Genomic DNA, 27,445 nt, shown 5'->3' with positions numbered 1-27,445 from the left:
GTATATGAAAGAGCAAGTAAAATACCAAAAGGGTGGCAACAACCCCAGGAAAATATCCTTTAACCAAATCAGAAGAGACCCCAAATCATGGGGAGGGGGGGAGAAAGGGGATAAAAAGAGGTTCAGAGAAAAAAAAAAAAGAAAAGAAAAGAAGCAAAAAAAAAAAAAAAAGAAAACGAATAAAGAAAAAGTATAAAAAAGAAAAATATATTTATTAGATAAACTAGTTAAAAAAGAAAAGGGTAAAAGTTAAGAAAAATTTAGCAGAAGAAGAGAAAAAAAAATTGAAAAAGAAAAAAATTAAATTAACTATAAGACTAAAGAATCACGGGGAGAAAGCCATGATTTCCGTGCTTTGCTTTCTCCTCCTCTGGAATTCCGCTGCTCTCCTTGGTATTGAAACTGCACTCCTTGGTAGGTGAACTTGGTCCTAGCTGGATTTCTTGTTGATCTTCTGGGGGAGGGGCCTGGTGTAGTGATTCGCAAGTGTCTTTGCCCCAGGCGGAATTGCACCGCCCTTAACAGGGGCTGGGCTGAGTAAGGAGCTCTGGTTTGCTTTCAGGAGCTTTTGTTCCCTGAGCGCTTTCCGTAGAGTTCTGGACGATGGGAATACAAATGGCGGCCTCCCGGTCTCTGGCCTGGAGGAGCCGAGAGCCCGGGGTCCCACTCCTCAGTGCGCCCTCAGAGAACCACGCCCAATTACTCCGGTCTCCGTGGCCTCTGGCCGCGCTCCGAGATCACCAAGCCTGCGACATGTTCAAGGTAACCCCGAGCTGGGAGCTCACTCCTCAGCTCTGTCTGTGTAGCCAGCTTCCCTGTTCTAATACCAGTAAGCTCTGTGACACTCAGACACCCCCGATCCTTCTGTGACCCTGCAGGACCTGAGGCCACGCTGACCCCGCGTGGGCTTCACCCCGGTTTAGCCTCTGGAGCGATGACCCTCAGCGGAACAGACTTTTAAAAGTCCCCATTTTGTGCTCTGTTGCTCTGTCGCTTGCCGGGAGCCAGCCCCTCCCCCCAGGGTCTGTCTTCCCGTCGCCTTGGATTCACTTCTCCTCCAGTCCTACCTTTCAGAAAGTGGTTGCTTTTCTGTTTCTAGAATTGCTGTTCTTCTTCTCTTCGATCTGCCGTTGGATTTATAGGTGCTTGCAATCTTTAGATAAGCTATCTAGCTGATCACCTGCTAGCTGAAGTAGTCTCAGCCTGCTACTTATCCTCCATCTTGACTCTACCTCAAGTGCATCTTAATAAATAATGCCATTACTAATGCAGTTGTTTAAAACAGAAACCAAGCATGCTCCTTGATGCCTCCTTTCCTCAATACCTACAATGTATACATCAGCACGTCTTCTATCCTGTCCAAATCTTTTGAGCCCTACAGCCACCACCCTAGTACCCTAATTTAAATCACCATCATCTTTCACGTGATCTACTGAGATTGCTTCAGTCAGGGTCAAGTGACGAAAATAGTCAATGCCTGGTAGTAGGACACTACCAGGGTAAAATCTATTATAAAGTTATTAGAAAGCTAAGAAGTCAAAAAAGGATGAAATACCAACCCCAACACTAGCTATACCAGCAAAGCACTTCCATCCTGAGACTGCTATTAAAAGACTTGAGGTGGGGCATGTGGGTGGCTCAGTGGGTTAAAGCCTCTGCCTTCGGCTCAGGTCATGATCCCAGGGTCCTGAAATAGGACCCGTTGGGCTTTCTGCTCAACAGGGAGCCTGCTTCCTCCTCTCTCTCTGCCTGCCTCTCTGCCTACTTGTGATCTCTGTCTGTCAAATAAATAAATAAAATCTTTAAAAAAAAAAAAAAAAGACTTGAGGGGCTCTGGTCACCAGGTGGTGAAATCAGAGTAGGAGGGTCTGTTTAGAGCCCTGATGAGAATTAGAACCATGATACAATGAGAGGCTTGCTGTGGTGGGCTTGATTTTGCCCTTCCTTGGGCCCGATTTTGCCCTTCCTTGGGCCCCAAACTCATATCATAGCATCCCATTTACCCTACCTAGCAAGAGGGTAGTTGACAAAAGCCTTGAAGATGTTGTTTGCAAAAAGCCAATTCCTGGAGAGCAGAGTAAGGGTGGGAAATGAATCTGTGAGCAAAGGTGCAAATATGTGCCACAGTCCACATCTTCTGTTGTGCAACATGTATTCTCCCCGACCATATACAATTTCTCTCCACACAGCGACTTCATGCTTCCACCTAATATAAATATGATCCAAATATAAATGGAAATTCTCCCATACCTCATCACAAAAAGGGTACACAAAGTCTCATTATTCACTCTTCACTTTTGAAGTTGAAAGTGTCCAGGTGACAAAATTCCTTCTTCATCAGGTCTGGATATGTGTGGTTCCTCAAAGTATGGTGACTTATGAATTAAAATGCAAGTTTAGGGGCACCTGGGTGGCTCAGGGGGTTAAAGCCTCTGCCTTCAGCTCAGGTCATGATCTCCAGGTCCTGGGATTGAGCCCTGTGTTGGGCTCTCTGCTCAGCGGGGAGCCTGCTTCCCTCACTGTCTCTGCCTGCCTCTCTGCCTACTTGTGATCTCTCTCTCTGTCAAATAAATAAAATCTTAAAAAAAATGCAAGTTTAAGCATCAACAACACTCTTCACATAGATAGTAAAAAAAAAAAAAACTCCTCTTTCAAGAAGGATACATATGAATAATTTGTTAATATATACATAACAAAAATGAACAGAGCTGGCCTAGCCCTTATTTCTGTCTCCAGTCATGAGAATGATTCCCTCATTCACTCATATATGTTCCTTTTGCCCTCAACCAGAATTTCAGTTGGTCAGGGTTCTATATCTGGTTGGTGACGCAAGACTTCTTTTTCAGAGTCTGAAACTTAGTCGGTCTGACTTTATTGGGTAGTTGTTGTGGATTTTACAATGGGCCTGGAATTATTAATGTAGGAAGGGTATCCCAGTTAATTCCATCATGTTTAAGAAAACTGGCATCTTCTTGGTAAGCAGGATCAATATCCGCCATCACTTTTCTTTGGCTGATGATTAGTAGCAGGAGAAACCCAAGTTATCCAGGTATTGCTGTCAACTTATAATTCAATGGGACAATTACTGTGTAATTAATGAAAGCATTTCTCTTTTGGGAACTAAGACCTCTAAACTTGCAGAATGTGAAGTTATAGAGACAGGAAGCAAAAATGATGCAAATATAAATAATTTGGTGTTATAGTGAAAACAATAATGCCTACTTCTACTTCTTTGTTCCCAAACTCTAATGTACTGGTTGTGGGAGAAATAACATCCAATACTAGCCCCTTGTTCAAAGTACCCAACACTACCTGGATGTGATCTCACAGATGACATCGTAAGAGAATCATCACTAAGCCATTAACTATTTGGTGAGGTCAGTTTCCTTTGGGCATTGCAATACAAATGAATTTCATGGTTGTAAACCCATCAGTGCACTTTTTGTTGTAAAAGGAGCTCCAATGTGTTGTGTATTTCTATGGTGAATAACAAAGTATTTCTATAAGTTCATGGATGATAGTAATGGCAGATGTATAGAAAATCCATATACAGAGTAGGTGTATATTTTAAAGGGAATAGATGCCCCTTCAAAATTGTAGAGGTTCACTATCTTCAATCTGCTATCAGGGAGTTGCTCTCTTTGGGAATCATGTTATGTCAGGTGTTAAGCATTGGCCAGTGCTATGTTGTGGGGATAAAGGAGAAATAAAATCTATGCCATTGAGCCTTCATGAAGCCTTTATTTCTGGTATGATGGTAACTTTATACATGGACCCTTTGAATAAGCACTGTAGTATCTAGGGAAGGGTGTTTCTGATGTCCATTGTCTGAATTATTTTAACCTGCTGATATGAGCACCACTTCAACAGTGGATGTCTTTCACTGAGCATTTCACATGGGATAAAAACACCCTCATGCGTTGTGTCTATCCATACTTGGTGCCTTCGTCTAATTTTGCCTCAGACAATGCACACCAGTTTTCAAGTGCTGTGCTTCTAATTCCTGGCCAGCTAGCCTAATGACCAGTCACTGCCTATGAGTCCTTTTATTCCTTAGGCCATTTCCCTTCCCAAGCAAATGAAGGAACCAGATTTATTATCCTGAATTGTGCCCACAAGAGAGAATATCCCTTTATCATATTCTTTAAGTGGGAATTCATACTCGAGGAGCTACTTAACGAGTGGGTCTGCGGTGGGACATCCATCCATGGGTGGCTGGTACCAGTATGTCATGTAGCTCATCTGTAATCAGAGCTGAGTTTTTCTTCCTCAGTCAACTGGTCATAGGAACTTCCCAAAACGTGTGTTATTGTTTTTAGAGTGGGTAGATTGAGAGAGGCAGAGATAGTGTGGGTATTGGAGGTAAAAATGAAAGCAGTTTTATTTGACTTCTTAAATGGCTATCTTTTTAATTTGTTCTTTAGAATTGCCTACTTATCTATTCTTCTCAGTCATCACATAATTGCAGTGTTGGCACATTTTGGGGTAGTAATAGCTTTATCACTTCACATGGGAACTTCTTATAGAGCCACAGGGAACTGGAGCAAAGTATCATCTTTGAAACTCTTAGTTGTTCCCCATTCTGTTGACTGAATAAACCTGTATCTCACAAAGTGTTCTTTTTTTTTTTCCTGAATATTTTTAAAGATTATTTATTTATTTATTTGACAGAGAGAAAGATCATAAGTAGGCAGAGAGGCAGGCAGAGAGACAAGAGAGGAGGAGGCAGGATCCCTGCCGAGCAGAGAGCCCAATGTGGGACTCGATCCCAGGACCCTGAGATCATGACCTGAGCCAAAGGCAAAGGCTTAACCCACTGAGCCACTGAGGCATCCCTCACAAAGTGTTTTTTCTTCTACTTCTTCTCCTTCTTCTTCTTCTCCTCCTCCTCCTCCTCCTCTTTCTTCTTCTTCTTCTTCTTCTTTTTAAGATTTATTTATTTATTTGAGAGACAGAGAGGAGGGGCAGATGGAGAAGGAGAAAGAATCTCAAGCAGACTCTGTGCTGAGTGTGGAGCCTCAGCACACAAGACTGTGTGACTTGACCTCAGAATCCTGAGATCCTGACCTAAGCCAAAACCGAGATTTGGAAATGTAACCGACTGAGTCACCAAGGTGCCCATGAAGTATTTCTTAAATCTGGATCTCAACTTTGAAATTGCATTGCTCTGAAGAATTCTTTCAATAGAGATAATTGTTGCCTCTACTAGTCAAAGTATGCATTGGGTAGGACTTAAGGAATCCAGTTTCTAGTAGTTCCCTTATTTTTTCCATAGTTCCATTTTATCTTAGTAATTTCTCACTGTCTCTGCTGTGGAAACTCAACATTTTATCTTTGGGTGGAGAATTTGCATTTTATAATTCCATAAATCATGGGAATAATTTACTCTAATTGTTTAAAATGATGACCCAGGCCTCTTCCCTGTATGCTCCCAAAAGGCTGGCTTGAGCAAACTTTACTGAAGCTTTGATTTTACTAAAGGCTCTAAGGAGGACCTGTATCTTCAGGATCCTTAGTGCAGGCCATAGAAATAAGCTCTGGATATTTTAAGCAGAAAACGGAATTAACTAAAGGACATTGCAGTGTTTACTGATGGCCAGGGAACCAGGCTCCTACTTAGAACAATATCCAGAATCACACCAGAATTCTGTCTTAAGAGGACATGGTGTTGCTTCTTTTCCCCTTCACTACTGATACTTTTGGTGCTGACAGAATACAGCTGAGAGAAATGTTGCATGTTAACATTATTTTTGTGAAGTTTTAAAAATTTATTTGTTTTATATATTAACATAAAATGTGTTGTTTCCCCCAGGGGTACAGGTTTGTGAATCATCAGGCTTACACATTTCAGAACACTCACTATAGCATATACTCTCCCCAATGTCCATAATCCAGCCTCCCTATTCCTAACCCCCAACCTCCCAGCAACCCTCAGTTTGTTTTGTGAGATTAAGAGTCTCTTATGGTTTGTCTCCCACCCAGTCTCAACTTGTTTCCCTACCTTCCACGAACTCCCACCCAACTATGTGGATGGAACTAGAGGGTATTATGCTAAGCAAAGTAAGTCAATCAGAGAAAGACAATTATCATATGATCTCTCTTATGTGAGGAATTTAAGATGTATGTTATCATTTTATTCGTGTTTTTGTTTTTCCCTAGGACCTTCTTAAAAGGGACATATATTTTTGTTTCTGTACAAAATAGGATATATTTTTTTAAAGTTAGCAATACATGACAAATATATTCTTGGCATGCTCAGGAAATTTTTCCTACAAAACAATTTACCATAGAGCATAATAAATTATTATGCAGCTCTACCATAGCTTATTTAACAAATCTCATATTGCTTGTGCTGTTTAGAACTCTTTATTATCTTACATAATGCTTTAGTGAACATCTTTGCATTTGTATTTTATACGAATTTCAGGCTATTTCTTTAGGTTAAAATTCATGAAGATTGAATTGCTGGTTCAAAAAAGTATGGTGGTTTTTCAAGCCTTTGGATTGATGTTGCCAAACTGCAATTGTGATAATTATCTTGAGAAATGGAGTGCAGACCTAAGGTCATTTTTGGGGAAACAATTTGTTATAGGAAACAGAATAGGCTAAAAGATTCTTTATTCTTTCATTCTCACTGACATTCTATTGTGGGAATGTATGGAACATCTTGGTGTTTCACTTATCTGGATTCCAATTCCAATTCTGACCTTCCTCTCTTTTTGTAAGATTGTTAGGATAATTAAATTAGATACTGCATAAATTGCTACTTACCATTTGCCTTGCACAAACTAAAAACTTGTTAGAAGTTAATTATTATCATAACTGTTAATATTAGTCTGCTTTTTCATCCTTCTCACCACTGAGAGTCAACTTCTTATTAAAATGATGACCCAGGCCTCTTCCCTGTATGCTCCCAAAAGGCTGGCTTGAGCAAAGCTTTACTAAAGCTTTGACTTTACTAAAGGCTCTAAGAAGGACCTGTATCTTCAGAATCCTTAGTGCAGGCCATAGAAATAAGCTCTGGATATTTTAAGCAGAAAACGGAGTTAACTAAAGGACATTGCATTATTATTAATTATAGTCTTATTGCTACGTTACTTCTCTGTTACTTTTCCAAGGACTCCTGATACTCACATATGTGCATAAGAAATTTTGCCTCTTGAAGATAATGAGGTATAAATTCAAAACGATGTTGTTAAAGTGAAAGAATTGTAGGTATAAAAACAATTTTTTTCTGAACTGTATCTCACATTATCCTTAAAGCCTTTATAGAAACTAATGAAGTGGACTCATAAACTGAAAAATATTATTTGTATGGATATTATTAGAAATATTTAAGATAAAAATGTATTTAAAATTTATCTTGACAGACACAATTTGTTGCAATTACATCACCAACACATATAGATATTATATATATGTCGCCTTGGCTTAATAGTGACCTGAGAAGGAAATTTGTAGTTTTAGCAAATCCCTTCTAGTAACACCCACAGAACTGAAAGCTTATCCTACTTCTTGGTGGTCTTCTGCCCATCCAAAGCTCCAGAGGACCGTAAAAATATTGGTTCCTCTCCTAAACTGCTGTAAAACAAATCCTGTGAGACCCAAGGGAAAATCTTTCTGAGGTTGGGCAGTCCATGGACACTCAATATTCCATATTTTGAAATGTAGCTAGAAGTGGAAGTGGATTTACTTCTCATGATCTCTTTGTTCATAATTAGGGTTATAAAAAGTGGAATTCAGAACATGAATGAAATATGATTGAAAGGAAAAACCTTGATTTTACATATAAAATTTCTTTACCAGATGGGTGAACTGAGGTAACTTGAGATACTTAAAACTGAATAGCAAAATTAGTTGAAACTAAGAAATATAAAACTTCTGACACCCATGAGCTAGTTCTTTACAAAGTTATCATGTATTGTTAATGTGTTCACACATTTAATGCATATTAATGTGTTCATTATATATAAGGCATAAGGCTTATAAGAACTTGAAATTATAGATCATTCAGTGATTATAATAATAATTCAGTAATTATTAATGACAGTAATGGTGTTAGTAACCATAAGGCAGGTTATTTAGTTTTGGGTTTTGGTTTTTTTTTTCCTGTTCTCTCTTGTTTCTCTTGAATTTCCTTAAATTGATGTTACTCTCCCATTTAAATATAACCTCCCTTGTCCCCAAAATTACTTATGACAGATATATTTTTATTTGTTATATAGAATTTGTTAATAATTTGACATTGTCCTAGCAGTCTTGTGTTCCTCTTTTCACTCTATTATTTGGGACTAATTGCTGTGATTTCTCTTTCCCTTCTTTAAAGACCTCATATATAGAGTACTGTCCCGTGTGTGTTCAATTCAATATGGATATGAATTCACAATCTTTGATAACACCTAGCTTGGGCTTGAGTCACAGTGATATAGACTTAGTCAACACATTGACACTGGATTAATTAGAACATTCTACATGGTTGAGAAACTTGGTCATTTGGGTTCTATGGACTGTTGTAGCAGAGAAACCCCAATCTTATTTTATGGGCTCTGGAAATCATATTCTTTAATTGTATTCTGGAGGAAAGGGAAGGCAGTAAGTTTGTGAGCTTCTACCATGTCAAGTCAATTCTTTTCTTTTCTCAGTAATCCCCACAGCAGGCTTCCCTTTTATTATTTTTCCCATTTTAAAGATGACAGAAAAAATTATAGCACTAAATGGTAAAGCTATATTTAAAATCCAGGTTTGCCTTCATTTATTGCAACAAGAAACATGTAGCATATGTTTCACTGTTTCAGGCATCGGTGTAATGGAAATTGTTGAAAGTTACAGAAGAGTTACCAAGGTGGGAGATATCCAAAAATGCTTATATTCTATTACAGTTGCTGAAAGAGTTTTAGGTGCATTCTTAGTATTTCTTGAAGATTAAAATCCTAATGTAGTAAGTCAAATTTAATTTACAATCAAATCATGTGCAGACTAAAAAGTGGCAGTCAAATACACTGATTGTGTCTACATATGCTGGCATTGTCATCAACAATGACAACGTCTTGATAGAGTCTTGTTCAGTCTGCAAATCTGTAGGATCTGGAATATGCAATGTGAACTTAAGATAAATACTCAGCTAGTATGCTCCAGTGTGGTCATAGCCAACAGTGGATTTTCATAAAACTAATCATGTTAAAACTTCCAAGTTTCCAAGAGAGATCCCAGTAATGATCGTTTTATTTTCCTTTTTCTCATATTTATTTGAGAAACCAAGGCAATTTTTATTCACTTTCTTCATGGGTATATTCCAAATTACATGAATTCTAGTCAGAATAAATTCTTCAACCACCTCTAGTTTTACCAATATTTAAAATGTTTACCTACTCATATAATTGGTCATTTACTAGCTGGACCCACGTCCTTAGGAGCCATACCTCCCACTCAAGCTATAGGGGCTCCTTGTATATCTGCAGGCTCTCTGTATGTTCTGGCATTGAGAGTTTATGCCAGTGCAACAGGGAGGCTGAGAACAGCACTCAAGGGCCATGGTAGGGTTGTTTGGATTGGTTGTTTCTTGGGCTGTTATTGATGATGGAATACATTGAAGATCATCCCCTACAAACCTGAAGATCCAGCTGAATTTCGGAAGTCCCTAACTATTGAAGGAGAGATGTAAAACAATGCCAGCTATTTTGTCACAATCCAATTACTTTGACTTTGTAAATAGGTAGGACTTGAACCTGTCTGAATGCCCAGAGTTTCCTAAGTAATTAGCCTAACTTCAATTAGATATAAAGTCAAATAATAATTTCATTCTTTATATTTGTTACATTGTGATGTTTTGACTCTCAAGATCTTGAGGGAGAGGGAAAAGAAGAAAGACTGCATTATGGCTAAATCTTCTCCCTTTCACCTCCTTTCCTGAATTAGACTGCATTTTAGGAAATTGTTGTTCTCTTTCATCCTTCTCATTCATGCCCCCAAGGATTAATTTTAAGGCCCATGCCACTAAATAATTAACATTTTTAATTTGACAAAGGATTATTTATACATGGACCTCAGATGTTTCCTGAATTGAATCAATCGTAATTCCTTGGTTCATAACACATTAAAATCATTGGTCATGAAAGTCCCTCTTTAATTTATATCAATTGATCAATTAATTAATTAATTAAAATAGAAGGAATGCCCATGAACTTACCAGTCAACTAAAGCACTGGTTATCAATAACTAGGGTGACCCTACGTCCAGATTTGCCTTGGGACAGTTGCTCTTTACTACTACTTTCCTGCTTTAGTTATTAATAGTGCCCCTTTGGGCTCAAAAATCACCCTAGCCTCAATGATAGATTGCACCCTAACTCACCTCTCCCTTACCTAAAAGAAAAACACTATTCTTAATGTTGTGTTTATTGTTTTTTTAAATTTGTATTTGCTTGTTTCCTTTATACATTCATATATGCCTAAGTATTATGTTGTTCATTTTAAAACATTGTGTCATACAATTCTATTTTTCCAAATTTTGCTTTTTTCAAGTAAGCATTATGTTTCTAATATTTATGTTTCTAAGATTTATCTATGTTGTTGTGTTTAGAGGTAGTTGATTCATTTTAATTTTCTCTGCTGTATACTACATGTTATTATTTCCAAGTGAATGGTACATGGATTATATGCAATCTTAAGCTATTATAAGCAAGTTTTTAAAAAAAGATTTATTTATTATATAAAGAGAGAGAGCAGGAAAGTGGACAGAACGAGAGGGAGAGAGAGAGAAGCTCAAGCAGACTCCTCACTGAGCATGGAACCTGATATGGGGCTCAAACCCATGACCTGGATATCATGACCTGAGTAGAAACCAAGTCAGATGCCCAACTGTCTGAGCCATTCAGGCACCCCTAACTAATTTTGTTCTGAACATTCTGGTACAATTCTGGGAGTTGCATGTAAAAATTTATATTTTATATATGTGTGTGTGTGTGTGTGTGTGTGTGTGTGTACACACACACATATGTATATATATACATATGTGTGTCTGTATCCATATATATTACTAGAATTACCACTTTATATATATGTACAACATCTGTGTGTGTGTGCATATGAGTAGAATTACTATAGGGTTAGTGAATGTTTAACTTTAAAAATACAACATCAAAGCACATTCTGAATTATTGGTATTTTTCTGTTTCTTGATCCTAGTGGTAACTACAGAAGTGTGTTAAGTTTGTAAAAATTCAGAGAACTGTACACTTATGTGCAATTTTGGCATGACATTATTACTAAATAAAAAAATTTAAAAAAATAAATGGTAATGACTTTCCGAAGTGTACTGCTTTACATGCCCACCAGCAATGTATTTCATTGGCCTTTAAAGGAAAATTTTAAAAAGAATATACTGAGATCCAATAGCTCAGGGATTAGGGTATTGGCCTTGTAAACCAGGAGTCATGAGTTCAAGTCTTACTGGGACCTGACAATTATTTCTTACGGCGTAGCTGGATGGCTCAGTCTGTTAAGTGTCTGACTCCTGGTCTCGGCTCAGGTCTTGATCTCAGGGTCATGAGTTCAAGCCCCATGTTGGGCTCCACACCTAGTGTGGAGCTTACTTAAGAAAAAAAATATATAACTGTATCAGAAACTTTGCTAGTAAAATATACTTGTTTTAAATTTTCTTGTATCCCTTAGACATTTTATGCATTTTTAAAGTATCTTTTTTGTGTGTGTGTGTGATAAGAAGGGGGTATAAAGGCTCATTAGATAAATCATAGCTCATTAAACATGCGCATGCAAAAAATCTTTGTTAATGGAATAATAAATTAACATTTTGTTAACTTGATCATATCCTAGATACATTTACATGAAATTTGAAGTCTAGGTTTAAGATGGTTTGACCTAAAAGTATAGGTTACCTGGCATACAAGAATTCCTTTTGTAAACAATGCAGTTTTACCAAGAGAAATATGTGTTTTCCAGGAAAGCTCATGTGACACCAGTTGGGAGAAAAATGGCATATAAATGCAGGCATTAGGGATAGAGAAAGCAACCTGCCTTTTGACCACAAACTCCCAACTGGAATGATCCAAGGCAGACACCTGAATAGAAGGTAGTGGCAGTCAACAGGTGGGGACTTTCTGGATTCTCTGCCCTAGAGCTTCTTCACACTCTACTCCCCACTTTCCTTCTGTTGCCTCTGTGTTATTTGTTCTCTGTGTCACCTTGACCTGTTTGGAATTCTTCCAGTTTCTGCCCTGGGTCCTCTCCTCTCCTCCCCACTTTCTCTCTCCCTAAGTGATAGTTCCGGTCCTGTTTGCAAATGCTCTCCGCATTTGCAGAGACTCCTAAACCATCTTAAAAAAAAAAAAAAAAAAAAAAAAAAATCTCTTTTAAGCTCCAGATCTGCCCAGCTGCTTGTTCAACACTTCCACTCTGATACCTCAGGGTCTGCCTCTACACTTGTTCTTTCTAATTACATTTTACCTCTCTGTTAACTAAGTCATTATTTTCTGTGCAGGCAGAATTATCTTAAAAAGTCTTATCATACCACTACCTGGCTGAGAGCCCTGAATGTCTTCACAGAAGTTCAAAATTCTCACCATAGACCATAAGGATCAACATGGCCACTGCTGACTTTCCAGAATCTTCTTATATTCCCCCAATATTTGGTACTCTCCATAGCAATGGTCTTACTTCAGTTCTTGAACATAACCTGCATTTTACTCTTCCCAAGATGTTTCTATTTCTCTTCCCTTGATAATTTGTACTTACCCTTTGGGGCTTACAATAAATTATCAGTTGCTCAGAAAATTTTGCCTCCTCTCCATCCCCCCTTGACATCAGAGCCCCATATGGACTCTCTCAGCAAGTGGTATTCTTCCTTCACAGCTGTATCACTGGCTATAATTTTACTTGTGTTTCTGGGATTCTTGGCCTCATGTCTCTTCCTTTACTGGAAATATATGTGCTACCTGAGGGCAAAGGGATCATGGAATATTTAAAATCTGGCCCATAGAAGATGCTTAATAACATTAATTGAATGAATCAATGAGTTGATTAAATATTTATCAAGTATCTTCTACTCATCACAGTAATCATCTTGAAGGAGGAAGAATACAAATTAATTCAAAATAAGTAAAAAAAAAAATCAAAACAAAACAAAAAAAACCACTAAATCTCCAAACAATTAAAGAAGAAAGGAAGACAACATGTACTTAAGTGTGAAAATGTGTAATACAGCATGAAACTGCTAGAGGAATGCAAGCAAGGAAGAGATACTCTGGGCCTCCAGCCGGTGGGGTGACTCTTTGGACTGGGTAGAATTTCTGTGAAACAAGTTTTGGTCACTTCAAATAATAGATACACATTTTTATTCTCCCATAGCCAAACCTCAATTATAACAATTATAGATTTTTTTTACAGCCATTCTTTTGCTGTGTAAAGGGCCTCATAAATATGTTATTATTTAAAATTCCTTTTTTCATCTTGACATAGTCATATGTTTCTCTGCTGCTTACCACCCGTTTGAGTGACATCAAGCAATTCAGCATTTGCTCTAGAGGGGCTGTCCCAAATCAGAGCCTTCAGAAGGAATGGTGTTCATGGCACCAAAGTGACACTTCCCCCACCCCCAGCAGCAGATGAAATATTTCAAAGAGGACATCTGCCACCACCACTGAGATTTTATGGAGTACCCACACATGTAGACTCACTAAAGTGGGCATGACAGCTGAAAAATATTAAAAGTGTGTGTGTGTTTTTAAAAACAACTTATGGTTAGGAATTAAGAAATGACTTTTAAATAAGAACAGAGTTTTTTTTTTTTTTTGCAAGTGTGTACTTTTTTTCTTTTTCCTTCTTTTTTTTTCTTTTTTTTTTGAAGACCCCACACTTGCAAAATCTTTTAGGTCATGTGTTTGCTTTACGAAACATTTGGCAAGTAATAGGTGCCATGGGAATATATCCACTCCATCTGGAATCAACAGATCCTCCTGGTTTCCTTGTACCTGTGTTACCACCAGTCCCCATGGCTCACAAATGTTTTTGTTTTCTTTCTTTAATAAATTTTGGATGCAATAATTAAATGGAGGAGCCCTAGTGAAGAGACTTCTTCCTTAAATTTTGTAAAGCAAATCTTGGGGAAGAAAGTCAATGTATACTTGCCAACCTCATGTTTATAAAAATGAAACCTGTGTAGAATGTCATTACTTCTTTCCTTGATAGAGTATTTTTCTTTTACAAAACAAGGTCCAATGAACACATTATTTCGGACCTGGTTTGTTTTCTACCCCTCACCCCTCCAATGCAAAACTTTTTAAAAGCATTTAATTTTATTTAGATAACAACAAGTTATGGGTCATGTTGTCCTAACTTCTGTGTTCCTTTTAAAATTTGAACAAATATTGTAACTGGAAAAATGATTTGGTTATCTGATCCATTCACTGTCAGAGTAAGATTGTTTCTTGCTCTATCCTTTTTTTTATTTTCATTTTCTGTCATCAACTGAGGATGGTTATATCATTTTATCATTTCACAAAAAAACCTTCTGGGTTTCTACTCCTCCAATTACTTTATTTTGTTTTATTTTATTTTAAAGGGGAGGTCATGTAGAAAATCAAGCTTATAATATCGCAAATACAGCATCTCTTGTTTGATATTTGGATCTTTCTTCTTTCATTTTGGCAAGAAATACTGTGGGAATAAGTGTTTCTGCCAAGTATCAGTTATTTAAATATTTCATTACCTCACAAAATAAAAAAGAAGACAGAAAAAAAATAGCTTCTCTAAGACAATTGGACAAAGACAAATTCCTGATTTATCTGAAGACTGAGTTTCTGCCCTTTCTTTAGAATAACACACTAATTTTTAAAAATTCCTCTAAAAATTTCTGGAGGTATTCATATTATTAAATTAATTCATATGTTGACATTTGAAGACACTGTTTTCTGAGAATGAAACAATTTAGTTTAAGAAAAAAAAAGAATTTTTCTCACAAAAGCAAAGCCAAAACAACACAGGGTAATGACAACCAAAAAGTATAATAATAAAGTATCACATTAAATACCTTATTAGGAGAAAGAACATACATTCACACATATATCCATACACGTAGAAATGTCTTTCATTTATTTTAATGCTTCTTGCCATTTTCTTGTTTTACATATATTCCTTTTTTTAATTGTTAGTTAGTCACCATAAAATACATCATTAATTTTTTTTAATTAATTTTTTATTTTTTATAAACATATATTTTTATCCCCAGGGGTACAGGTCTGTGAATCACCAGGTTTACACACTTCACAGCACTCACCAAAGCACATACCCTCCCCAATGTCCATAATCCCACCCCCTTCTCCCAAACCCCCTCCCCCCAGCAACCCTCAATTTGTTTTGTGAGATTAAAAGTCACTTATGGTTTGTCTCCCTCCCAATCCCATCTTGTTTCATTTATTCTTGATGCAATGTTGTATACACATATATCTAATTAAAAATATTTGAGGAAATAGTAGTCATGAGAAGAGATTAGCGTGATGTGTGTGTCTGTGCCTGTGTGTGTGTCTATGCAAGTAGAGACTGAGCAAAACCAGAGATACTATGTAGAAATGAATTATTTTGCGTGTGTTAAAACTTTTGTTTGCTTAATTGCTGCAAAATACAATTTTGTTTTTGGTAGAGAGCCATAAACCTAAATTTAGTAGAAAGCCAAGTAGATCTAAGGAGCTCTAATTTTGCTATCAAAAATATATTGTCTCATTTATTTGGCAAGAAACAATCAAATCAATTTTAGTAAAACACATTTCTAGTTTCATATTTATTTCACCCATCACTTTATAAATGTGTCCTCAATGTTGTTATTGACTAACTTGCCAAAATATGAATTTCAAATAAAAAGAAAAAGAAGAGAAGAGAGCAGTAAAGGGCTAATAGACTTTTCAGAGAGAATCTTATTAGAACATTGCCCATAATGGTGGGGCATTTGACTCAAGATTGTTTCTTTTGGACCTAGATCCAGGGTCTTTATTATTGATAGATTCAGATTGACCTTGCTTTTAATCCATGGCAGCAGCCCGACAAACCCATAGCATGGCTGTAAGGGAAGCATATTGTCAAGTTTCAGTATCTTATTATTTAATCATATTTTAACTTCCTAATGACAGATGGAATCCCCTTTATGCAGCCTGTTGCTCCATGCCTGGTTTTAAATTTCCATGTTGAAATAAAGTGAATGCCTCCATTTCAACCTAAAACAATTGATTTCTGAATTAAAAGTACCACACCTCTGATAAGCTAGAGATAGTCAAAACTGTAGGACACACTTCTCTGCGAGCAATTATATATAATTTGAACACCAGTAGCTTACGCATTTGTTATATGTCAAATATGAGGCTCTGATTTTAATGAATGGAAAGGTAGTATTTTCAGACATTATTATTTTTTTTAAAGACCTTATTTATTTGACTGAGATTGAGATCACAAGGCAGAGAGGCAGGCAGAGAGAGATAGGAGGAAGCAGGCTCCCTGCTGAGCAGAGAGCCAATGTGGGGCTCCATCCCAGGACCCTGAGATCATGACCTGAGCTGAAGTCAGAGGCTTAACCCACTGAGCCACCCAGGTGCCCCTTTTCAGACATTATTATATAAAATTTTTCAACATATTATCACCTACATTTTTGATGATACTATACTTTAGAGATGTTACTATTAAAATGAAAAGAAAAAGTGATTATATTACAGATTTTACAACAGACTGAACACTTATTACACCTGTAACTTTAGCTGATACTTCTAGGATTTCTTTTTTTTTTTTTTTTTTTGTAATTATTTTTGTGGACAATCCTCTGAAGCCCAGTTATAGCAAATCTCTAAACATTTCCATATACTACAGATCTGGGGAAACTTGAGTCAGATTATGCCTCTCAAGTCATAGTGACATGGAATATTAAATTACAGAAATAATATTTATCAGTTCTGATTTTATTCATAAAATCAGATTTTTTTAAAATCAAGTTTTAATGGAATTTTAATTTCTTTTTAAATCTTTGAAAATAACTTATCCTTCAGAATAAAGACTCAGAAGGTGTTCCATGAAATAAGCAATCTCTGAAACTTCCCCTTTTATGAAATACGGTTTTAGTAATCATTGGATTGTCTTTTATTGAATGGCTTGGCCTAGTCTCTCTCTCTCTCTCTCTCTCTCTCTCTCTCACACACACACACACACACACACACACACACGCACGGTACCTTATGCATTTTTCATTATATTCCCTTGACTGATATATTTGGCCAAGGCATTTACATTTGGGGATTTGAGCAGAAGTGGATATAGGTGTTTGAGGCCTGAAAATGCAAGAATTTGGGAAACTCTTCTTGAGAAAAAGAATACAAAATGACAATTATAAAAATAGGCATAATGATCTTGGAAGGAACCCTTGTTGGTGAGTTACCAGAATCTTCATTAGCTTCTGAGAAATAGTCTGGTGAATATAGGATTATAGATTGAGGCTTCTGTGTGAAGCTTCAAACACCTTTCTAATCTTTTACTCCTTTTCTGCATGTGATTCCCAAGGGGAAGTGTTAATGTTGACAAAGTCATTTAGGACACTAACATGCTAACGTCCTACTCTCTCTCTCTATCTCATCTCTCTCTCTCTCCCTCCTATTTTCTTACCCCGGGACTGGTCCTTTTGGAGACTTTTATCATCACTTCTTCACTGCAGGTTTTAGATTGAGACATGTCTTAAGAAAATCTGGAGGGAATGATGACATTCTCCTTATTGAATAAGAAGCTCTTACTTTCCTCCCTCCCTTTTGAAGTCCTTTGTACTCATTCCTTGCCACTGATGTTTTCAGATATAGAGGGCAAAGCCAGGTAGGTAGTGAACATGAACAAAGACGATTTGCCATAAGAGCTACAGACAATGAGGGGCAAAGACCGGAAGTTTTCTTTCATGGATAGAATAACCAAGCTTCAACTCTGGAAAAATGGCCACAGATAGGCAAATATTCCCAGGAGTGCAGATCTTTTTTTGTTTTCCCCAGAAAAACAGCAATCTTGCTTTTTAAAGCAAGGGATGCGTAGAGAGGAGCTGTCCATCCATTGGGCTGTAGGCTCCATAAGTCTGCGTCTGGTTTAGGGAAGAGGAGGAGTCTTTTAGTCCATGCTAGGTGTTTGGGTTTTTTCCTACTCCATCAGAGGAATGAAGAACATGTATTTGCTTAGCCATATCTACTGTGTATATATCTCTTCTCTAGTGACCTTGTGTTGGTCGCTAGGTGAACTGATGAGATTTTAATGGAATTAAATTCACTAGATGAAGATGGAGATAGGAATTGTGACCTAGTGGCTAGTGGCATGATCCTGATCCCTAATCAAGTACTTCTGTTCTTAAATATTATTAATATAGCATGCACTGTCCTTTCAGGGAATTTCTGTAACTTTTTCTTGGGCTTCAGTCTATCGAAGCTGTTCTTAGCTCTGTAGCTGTGGCATTTTGTGGTTTCAAATCCATCCAGGAATGCTGTGCTGTTGAGGATATTCGTATTCCCACATTAAACATGAGAGCAGCCTGATTCTACCAAATGCATTTCCTGTCACTTGGCCTCTTGACATTTGCAGTATGTTCTATAGCTGAGCCTGGAAGGGGTTTTGTATGTAGTTTAAATCACTTGCAAAAAAAAAAAAAAAGAAAAATGCAGGTCTGGAATCTCATTTCTTTTTTCTCTAGGGAACATCCATGCACTAAATTGACATCAACACATGATAGAAATTGGTCACTCCCTGATATAGTCATTCAGGAATTTTTGCTATTTTAAGGCCTATTATTATTTCCAGCAGTTGCTACTTCATCATCAGCAAAATACAGTCATCCAGAACTTCCTGACATATCAGTAGTCCTGTTCCAGGCCTTAACTCCCCAGTAGCCGGCTTTGCCACTTACAGACAGTGGGGCATGCGCTCCTGGGTGTGGCTCCAAGAAGACGGGGAGTACGCTGTCCTCCATCCCTCCCTCTTGACTGTCCCAGCAGTTTTATCTGAATGAAATGAAGCTGATTTTGAGACTGCATCCTGCCTCTGCTAGTCCAATGGCATCTGCAATTTCTTTTTATGCAAAATGAGAGACGTGAACAATGAAGGAAGGGAAAAGAGAGCAGAAACATAAAGCATGTAGTTTGTTGCATAAACACAGCCTCAAAGAACAGAAAAGATAAGGAAGAAAAAAAAATGTGAGACCATAAGAATGAATAAATAGGAGGGAATTGGGGGAAAATGTATGCTCAGTTATAAAACTGTCCTTTCTTTTTCATCTTCTGTATTTGAGTGTTTTACAGAATTTCTTCTAGAAGGAAGAAATTTCTTCATTTTCCATGCAGGAGCTCAATAGACTATCTGTTCCCTTTCCTTCTCTTTTCTTCCTTTCCCTTCCCTTCCCTTCTCTGTCCATTATGCTGGTTCACTATAGATTTTACATCTGTGGAGTTGCCAGATTCATGCTTCATAGGACATGAGGTCTGCCATCGCCTGATCTTACATTCTTTCTAAAAATGCCCTTGTTTTATTTTTGAGGTTTTGAATTTCCAAGTTTTCAAAGCATGGATAACTGAAGATTGATTGACTTCAGCACAAATGAATTTCTAAAAAAAAGGTTTGTCTAGATGTAGCCTTACATGTATAAAAATTTAACCAACTTTTAGAACAAATCAACATAGCATGGCAGGAAAAGCATGTGAGGTCTGCAGCTGTGAGAACTTTTTATAAAAATATTGAAAAGAATCATTTTAAACCATAGTTTACTGCATTATTGGTTTATATTAGGTAGTATGGACTGATTGTGTGCTATTGTTTGCCTAGATGACTAGGTTTTCAGCTTTAATTAGCTTTTGTTTTTCTTAAAGGCTAATTGCTTTTAAAAAATCAAGACTTCTTGATTGCCAATGACAAGAGTAATAAGTAATACGGTTACATACTTTTAAAAGAATATTCACAAACCTTTCTAATTGTACAGAACTAGATTCCCTTTGCATTTTTTAAAAATAAGCTATGTATTTTTAAAACCAGAAAAACACATATTTACTAATAATATTAGTAAAATAAAATGTCTTGTTTTTGGCAAGTGAATCGCTGCTAACATATTTCATAAAACATAAACAAACATTTCTGGTTCTACTTGGCTTTGAAATGTATTTTATATCTTCATTTCCTTATAACTATCATATCTTTCTGGACTAATGCACTATACTATCTAAATAAATATGCCATATATAAAAGTGCTTAGGGGATACCTGAGTGGTTCAGTTGGTTGCGCATCTGCCTTCAGTTCAGGTCACGGTCCCAGGGTTCTGGGATTGAGCACTGGGTAGGGTTCCACACTCAGCAGTCTGTTCTTCCTTCTCCCTCTGCCCCTTTCCTGTTTGTGCTCCCTCTCTCTGTCTTTCAAATAAAGAAAACCCTTTTAAAAAAAGAGTTTTTACTGATATCCCCTATTAATAGGTATGTGCTATAAGGATTTTTCCTTGTTCAGATCTCATTCTGAATTGCACGGTATCATCAATATGTTCTTATCGTTGTGACTTACCATGTACAATGTTTAGGTGGAGGGGAAATACTAAGGTGTTGTCTTTGTTGTAGAATGCAGATTTCCCTTCTGCGGGGCTAACTGATTCACAGATGAAACAGGTGATTAACCTTCTTCACATGCGAAGAAGCTATTGGCTAAATTAAAACACTTTAGATCCTCCAACAGGTTTTATGGACTACTTGCAGGGCGTACATGTTTTGAGCATCTACTGTATTCTAGTCACTGTTCATAACAGTGAATGAGGCAGACAAAAAGCCCTGTCCATGGGCTTTTATTCTCATGGGAGAAAGACAGATGATAAATAAGATGAATAAGGAAATTAAGTGGAATATTAGTAAGTGCTATGGAGAGAAAGTGAAACAGGAAGGGTAAGTTGCAGGTAAGTGTAGGAGAGTTGCACTTTCAAATAGGGAGGCCAGAGATGACTTTCCTAAGAAGATGATATTTGAACAAAGATTTCAAGGAAGTGAAGAGGTGAGCCCTAGGGTGTGTGTTTATCAGGGGGAGGTGGGACAGGGAAGCACAGTAAGTAAAGACAAGAGCTAATGGAAGGGCCGAGGGACATGAATGTGCCTGGTGTCCTCATGGAGGAGTAGGGCCTACAGGAGAGGTCAGCAGGAGAAAGAACCCAAGAAACTTTGTTAGGGTGTTAAGGTGGAATGGATCTTATAGGGCCTCCCGGACCCCTGAAAGATTTTGGATTTTGCTCACAAGAGAAGGGAAGGAGGGGATGCTAGCCAGAATGGTCAGGATCACACTTAGGATCTCATGAGAACATTCTGCTGAAGGCACTGATGGAGGAGGGCAAAGCTAGGGGCTGAAGGATCATTGACGAGGCTAGTGTAATTGTCCGTGTGCAAAGAATGTCAGCTATCTTTAATGTTTCTCCAGTTAGCACAGTTGAGAACTTTAGTTCACCCCCTTATGGAGAAAATGATGGTCAACCATTGAGAAGTCACCCAGAGCTCTCCCTGCGACTCCCTCCCTCACGTATTCCCCCATCACAGAAACGGACACGGGGAAAGCTTCTATCAAACTCTGGGACATTTTGCTAAATATGTAATTATACATGCAGTATCTTCACATGTTCTTTTCAGCAACCGATTAATAGAAACCAGATGTGTGGTGAGCTGGAATATGCTCTGGAGGTTGTCCTGAGAAAGTAAAGACATATTGATGGAGAGAACACACCTGCAGTCCTTGCTGCTATGGGCTGCTTCTGCCTCAGCTGTGACGTCACCTGCTGAAGGGAAGACTTTGCTTCCCAAATCGTCTCTTGCTGATTAAGCAGAGGAACTCTGGGTCAAAAAGGTCATCTAAGCACCTCATTGCAAAGCACAGAGCATCAGGAAATGGCATCTTCTTAGAAGGAGTCACTAGACCCCACCTGGTGTTGAACACGATCTACTTGTTTTCTAGAGAGCTCGAAGCAATCACTTCTGGTTGTTTGTGAAAAGAGAGACACAGAAAATGTAAGAATAGGTAGAAGTATTTGAAAGGTTGTGAGAAAAATGTAACCTCGCTCAATGCTCTCCATAAGCCAAGGAAGAGGAGTTTTCGCTTTAAGCAAGATCATGTGCTTAAGACATCTAAAAAAGAGATGAACTAAAATGGAATTGTTAAGTCCACAAATAGTTAAAAAAAGAAAGGAAGGAAATCTTGGGATTTAAATTATTTATGAGAATAATCTGGAACTATAGCCAAACAAAGCACTAAACATGGCTTAGATCAAAAGTGTTTTGTTTTGTTTTTTTAATTTCCCTGTTTTGCTGCTTAAGCGCAGAGTGGAAATTTACTTTACTATTGGTAAAATATGCATAGTTAGAACATTCTTCTTAAAGATTAAATGTTCAATAATTATTGAAGATACTGGCAATAATTCCATCTCAACTTGAGGCTTGATTTTTTTTCCCCAGATTTCAGTTATGTGCACCCAAATTATTACAACCAGATTTTACTATGAAATCTTTACTTCTATTATTATTATAATTTTATTAATAAATATTTTGTTAATCCATCATCTATATTTCATTATCAATTGCTCTTCTCTTGTATAAAGAAATCCAATCCTGATTTTTAGAAATCATACAATACTGAAGGTGGAATAGTTCATGTACCCAGTAAGGCAGACAATTTGGATTGTTTTTCTCTTGGTCAGGGTAAACTTGGACTTCCTCTTTAATTAATAGAATAAGAATATTTTGGTAATGGAATTTTGATAGGTTCCCAAGAGACTTTGATAGTTAAAGTCAGGGGAGAAAACATACCCGTATAGAGAAAAGTTGTAAATGGAGGTTGTAGGTTAGTCATTCTCTTATGATAGCAAAGTTAGAAATCTCTTTAGTGCTGGCTACTTCTTCCCTTGATGTAGCCGTGGATCCCGAGAATACTCAGCTCTGCTGAATTTCTCTACTTCTGTTATAACGCAGGAATCAGTTGGACCCTGTGTTCTTCCATCTCCTCTTTTAACAAAATAGAATAGCAGCATTTTCTTCCACAAATATAAAGGTTAATATAAATGACAATATTTTATTTTTTAATCTCCAGACAAGAGAAATGATTTGAGGGCAAGGAAATACCTGTCTTCCTTCCTTCCTTCCCTTCTTTCTTTCTTTCTTTCTTTCTTTCTTTCTTTCTTTCTTTCTTTCTTTCTTTCTTTCTCTTATTCTTTTAAAGAAAAAAAAAAGAATAAATTAATTTCATCTGAAGAAAGCCAGATGTCCTCAAGATAAGTCCTGTCTGCCAAAAGAGTTCTTTAGAAACTCTCTGATGAGTCAAAATTCCAAGGTTCTTTCCCATGTTGGCTGTGTGGTTGAGTTAGGTCAGAGCGATAAGGCGTCTCTCCCTAAAATGTCCCTATAATACTCTCAATTGTCAGTTGATTCCCTGAATCCAAAAATCTTATCCCAAGAAGTCACTTTATTTCTCACTGATTCCTGAGCAGAGCCATTAACTAAACAATGAAGGAAACAACATTTGTATGAACGCTGATTGATTCAAATACTAATTGGTAATATCTGTGTGCAGTAGTTTCCTTCAATATATGTTCTATTATACTTAACTGGTCTACTGTCTAGGATATCAGATATCATGCATTTGGACAATATTTCTTATACTTTGTTTAATTGTCTTTTATAGATTATCAATAGAACATTTAAAAGAGATGAATGGGAAATATATGCAGAGTGCTGCTCCGTAACTGAATGGGTGTGTATTATATTATCCTTGGTCAAATTTCCCAGAGACCCTTCTCTGAAGTAGTCATTTAAATGATAGTGATCTCCGGATGATGCTGTTAGGATTAGATAATAAGAGTATGACTCATAAACGTGTTATTTAAACATGGGAACAAGTAACTAGAGCCACTCTTTTTAGCCAAAAACCTCTCATTTTTATGGGTTTTCCACCCCCACACAAATGGCATACACCTCCAGTCTTTAAACTGGCAGGTTTTCTTAGAAAAATTACCCATTCTATGATGAAGAATACCTAAATCCCACAAGTAAAAGAAGCAGTCTGTTATTACTCTTCCTGTTCGGCGCATGAAAAGCAGAAGTATGTGAGAACCAGACCCAACCTGTAATTTGGTAGCCAAACAACAGTTCTGTGCTGTCACAGGAAAAATAAAAATATAGCTCTACTTTGGTATTCTTGGCTGGTCTTCCCTGGAGGAGTGAAACCTTTGCTTGATTTTTCTCTCCTCTAGAACAATGTTCTTGTCTACCGCTAGATTCCCACTAAAGAAGCTTGTGCACATGGGGAGTTAGACATTTGCTTCCATTCCAAGGACTGAGATTGAGGAGTATAGGGTTTGTGTTTCCTCTGTTATATGCAAGGCTTTCCTTGCTTAGTGACAAAAAGGGCAGATCTTCCTAGTGCAGTCCATACTGCAGTAAAAAGGAGATTGATATTAGTTCTTTCTTAATCAGTATCACTGGCACATTTTGACCCTTTTAAGTAAGATAATACCATATTTGGATCTATAATTTTCATAATGGGAAACTATATGTGTAAGAACATGTGTGTGTGTCTCTGTGTGTATGTATATATACTCTCACATACATGCATACTTATACATATATATATACACAGAGAAATAGACATGTATGTATGAATATATATATATGTGTATATAATTTAACACAGAACATTCATATTTGTCTTGGTCCCTATAAAAACAACAACAAAAATAATGAAGACAGTGTTATTTTTCTACAGCTACCGTTGAAAACAAGATCTTGTCATAGGTCAGTAAGGAAAGGGGAATTTGACACAGTTGTAAGAGAAATAGCTTTTAATCCACACAGATTCCCCAAAGCACAAATCATTCCACCAAATTGCTGGGAATCTGAAGCACAAAGATAAGCTCAGTACCTTGACAATAGGCATCTTGCTTTCTTTATTTAGTACATGATCTGGGGCCAAATCAGTGATTTGATTTTTAGACCACTGAGTTTCCCTTATTCCAGGTTGCCTTGTCACCTGAGGTGTTTAGATCCCAGGTGTTATTAGTTTCTTACTTCCTTAGTGTTCAATTCCACTGCCTTTTTATTGAGTAATGTATATATACTAATAGAATTTAACACTCTGAAAAAATGTACAGATTTGCTTCCATCATTAAAAGGAATCCAATCAATATCATGGTAAACTTTTGTGTGCAGTAGGCATTTATAAGGCAGTATCTTAAAATAGATATTAAAGTATTTTTTGGTAGATGAAAAATCTGAAGAAACTTTTGGTGGGTTCATTTGTTATGGGAAGGAATAAAATGTTACTCATTGCTGTGAACCTCTGAATTTAACATGTGTGTAGTAAGATGAGCCAAAAGCTTGCTTTTTCTATTCTTTCCTTAGCCTCACCCTAAGTTGGTAGAGTTAACCTCTGTGTTTCTGAAGGGCTACGTTGCCATTATTTCCCTGTTCACCTCCAGGACAGGGAAGGGGAAGGATGAAAAGTATAAGATTTCCATGTTTTAGGACCACTGAAGGGGATTATTGAGAGTGCCAGAACTGAGCTAGTGCTTTGAGTTGATGAGGCTGTGTTACAAGGGAATTGGGAAAAGAGGAGTGCTTTTAGAGTGTTGAAAGTCATTCTGATACTAGAGGGTAGACTTTATATGTCCTCAACCCATGCACTGGTAGATAGTGTTAAACCTAAGAGATGTCAATATCACTCTTGAGGTGGTTTAGGGTTTCTGAAGGTGGGGGTGAAAAACATTAGTAACCATGGCCATGAGGTTCACCGTGAAAGGTGCCTGTGCCCAGCAGAGAAAGCTCCTCATGATCTCATCTGGCGTACATAACAGCAAAGTCCCATGTATGCTGATGGCCAGAGTGCCCAGATCCAAATGTTCTGGAATGACCCAAGAGGAAATCGTGACTAAATCACAACTTCCTTTCTAAAACACAGGAGGGAATTCTGAGCACATTGTTTGATGAGTAAGAGAAAAGTTAAAAAATGAAAAAAAAAAAAAAAAAGAACCAAATTTCATTCACATGACAAAAAAACCTAGCCCACTCAGATGGATTCTTTCCCTTTTTTGTCTATGTGCATAACCTTTATTCAAACTTTGAGGTGAGGAGGATGAGTTGGAAAAAAAAGAAAAGAAAAACCATGGAAGTTATTTCCTGGCATTTCACCCAGGAATGAGTGATGAATAGAGCCTGGAAACAACTTTAAAAGCCATTTTCTTTGCTCATGTGAGGTCACGAGGTTGCTCCGTGCAACTCTCTGGGCACTAGAATGAATGAAAATGGCACAAAACACACCCAAGGTCTATCATTGATTTAAAGTGATTGATGGCTGGTCTTGTCTGATTGTGCTATATTGTCAAACCATTCATCATTCCAAACAAACCCGTATCATACTCCATAGTCTAATATACAGTTACATGTGGCCAAAGAGTTAAGGAGTTGTTATTTTATTTTTATTTTTTTTCTACAAAGCAGTTGCTAGTGAGGTGGGGGCAGGGGGAAGGAAAGAAAACATGTTGCTTCCTATCACAGAACTGTAAAATCGTTGTCTGTTAAGAAGAAAGTGCTCTGATGACACATGCTACATTCTTGTTAAGTTTATGTAGGAGTGTGTTCATTTCTATTGAGCAAACTGTATTTTCCACAGTTCCCACTCTTTCTTCAAGCTGTGTCTTCCCAGGATTTTTCACAAGACCTAGTATTTGTCCTACTTAGGAAGTCAGCTGTTCCTAATTCCTGGACCAATCCTGGTTTGAGACAGGAAGTTCATTTTTTAGAATACTTAAAAAATGAGTATAAAAGTATTTCATACTCATTACTTAAAACATAGAAGATAAAAAGTATGAAGAAATAAAAGTAACACATTATCCCTATATCCCACATCTTAAAGCATATCTTCATGCTTTCTTTCCATGTGGTTTCCTAAGTGTTATTATTTATATATAATTAGCTATGATTGCATCTTTTCCCCCTTTATTATAAAAGTAAGATTACACTATATATGTAGTTTTGTGTCCTTTTATTTCCACACAATATTGTATCTTGAGCCTTTTAACCAGGTTATTGCAAAACCTTCCGATGCATGACTCTTGAGGCAGACAGGGAGTGTTAGCGTCTCCTGACTCACTCTATTGGGTTAGCAGGACTGTGTAGGGGTGCACTACTAGAGCATTAGGGGTGATCCTGCCTAGTCTGAGTCACCACTGCAGCTTATCTCACCCATGACATGGCATCATCTCTTGCTTACCTCTAGGCTCCAAGGTTGAGCCCAGAATCAAACCTGCCCCTTAAACCCTGAAGTGCCTTTAGTCATACACAGTCTCAGGTCAAATTCTGCTCTAGGTGCCATAGTTCCTAGACCTCGGCTTTTCCTTAATCACCATTCAGGCCTCTATCTTTACACAGCAATGAGGACC

The sequence above is a fragment of the Mustela erminea genome, chromosome 8, assembly GCF_009829155.1.
Source record: "Mustela erminea isolate mMusErm1 chromosome 8, mMusErm1.Pri, whole genome shotgun sequence".
NCBI lineage: Eukaryota > Metazoa > Chordata > Mammalia > Carnivora > Mustelidae > Mustela > Mustela erminea.
This window is presented reverse-complemented; position numbering follows the sequence as displayed.